This window comes from Elephantulus edwardii, unplaced genomic scaffold (assembly GCF_000299155.1).
Source record: "Elephantulus edwardii isolate Elephantulus edwardi_28Jun2011 unplaced genomic scaffold, EleEdw1.0 scaffold00171, whole genome shotgun sequence".
Taxonomy (NCBI): domain Eukaryota; kingdom Metazoa; phylum Chordata; class Mammalia; order Macroscelidea; family Macroscelididae; genus Elephantulus; species Elephantulus edwardii.
Genome location: NW_006399921.1, coordinates 1,119,728 through 1,121,754, shown reverse-complemented (window position 1 = coordinate 1,121,754; position 2,027 = coordinate 1,119,728).

The window sequence follows — 2,027 nt, the reverse complement described above, 5'->3', positions numbered from 1 at the left end:
TGTCATTATTCGCTGCCTTTTTGAATTCTTACTTAACAGGATAAAGAAATGACCAATTTGAACCAGCTGATGCAACATCCATATTCTCCCCTGGCTACTGGTTCTGGGCCATCCCAGTCCAGCCTCTGAGCCCCAGATCTTCACCCCTGTTTAGCAGGAAGTAGCTAGAAAGAATACTCCTTCCTTTTTCTCTCTAAAGAGGCTGGGATGTCAGGCTTGGACCAAAGTCAAAGGGAGAACAAAGGATTCAAGTACTGTCAACATGTCACAAAGGGAGTGAACAGCCTCCCTCATCTGATTAAACTACCATGGAGTGCCCCACCCTTCCCTCCTTAAACGACAATGGGATGTCCCTCCTTTCCCTCCCTAAAGACCCTTTCTATAAAACCTGCCCTAATCCACTTTAGGGTGCGGTATTTCCCTGGTCTGTCTCTCTGCCTGTTTCATACCTGGTTTGTCCCTCTGCCTGTTTCTCTCTCTGCAGACCAAAGAATCCCGCCCCAGAGACCCCTTAATAAAGCTTCTTTAGCTTAAACAAAACAAAACAAAAACCACCCAAAAAAACCAACAGCAATCAAAAGATCTGCAGTTTGAATCCATTGGCTCCTTTTGTGAAGATTTACAGCCTCTGGAAACTCTGTAGGGCAGTTCTACTCTGGTCTCTCTGTAAGGTTGCTAAGATTCAGAATCGACTCCATGGTTTGGGGTTGGAGGTGCGGTTACTTGTAGAGTTCGTGGGCCTCTATTCTGCAGGAGCAATGCTGCTAACTGTAAGGCAACCCCTCTCTGCATCAAATCCACCAGTTGCTTCTTAGGGGAAAAGATGGTCGATCTCCTTCCATGTGATTTACAGCCTCTGAAAATGCATGAGAGGGTCCACTCCCAGTCTGTTCAGACTCAACAGAAATGGCTTTGAGCATACAGAAACACAAGAGTGGCCTTGTTTCTCATGTTTCAGTGTTGATTCAGAGTTACAGGTTCTACTTGCATCATTGGGGAGAATTTCTATATATCAAAGAGAGAATGGACAGCAGGCATCTTGCTTTCATTTTGGTGGTTTTGTACTCATGAAGCCGAATAGTTCTTTTTCAGAAATCTCTGACCGAAGTTAATCTGTCAGCAAATTTGTGAATCCTTATTTCCTGCCTGAAGCCAGGTTTACCAAGTTGGAAATTCAGAAGATAAAGTTCTACAGAGGGGTAAAAATTATACAATGAACTGAAATCTGTTGACCTCAGTGAAAAGAGGAGCACAGAGTTAAGCAAAATCTTGTTAACATTAGTTGTTAAGTGCCATTGAGTCACTTGCAACTCATGGTGACCCTATGCACAACAGCTCTAAACCCTGTCCTATTCTAAGACAGTCTCACCTTCTCTGACAAACATACCCTAATTACGCCAGTTACTGGATCAATCCATCTCATCCAGGGTCTTCCTCTCCTGAGCTGTCCCTCTAGCCTTCCAAGCATGATGTCCTTCTCCAAGGACTGGTCCCTCCTGACCTCATGCCCAAAGTATGAGAGATGGAACTTCAAAATCCTTGCCTCCAAGGAGAAACTTGGTTTCACTTCCTCAAAGATAGACCTATTTGTTCTCTAGGCAGTCTACAGTATGTTCCCCGGCACACAACTTAGAGATTAGTTAATGGTTGGCATATATTTATTTTTGTTGTAGTGTTAACAGAATGTTTGGCAAGTCTTATCCACCAGCTACTCTGTGGGAGAAGGATGAGGCAATCGGCTTCTGCTAAAACTTGCAGCCTTACAGTATACAGTAAGTAGTGATCAGGACAGTATCGTGAGAGAAGGGGAAGAAGGGGCGCAGAAGAGATACAGATGTCAAAAGTAAACATTATACCACAACAAGATAAAAGTTAATAATCCAATTGAAAAATGGGCACAGGATATGAACAAACACTTCACCAAAGAAGACATTCAGATGGCTAACAAGCACATGAAGAAATGTTCAAAATTCCTAGCTCTAAGAGAGAAGCATAGGTTTTCAGTTGTAAGCAGACCCTAGTGATTG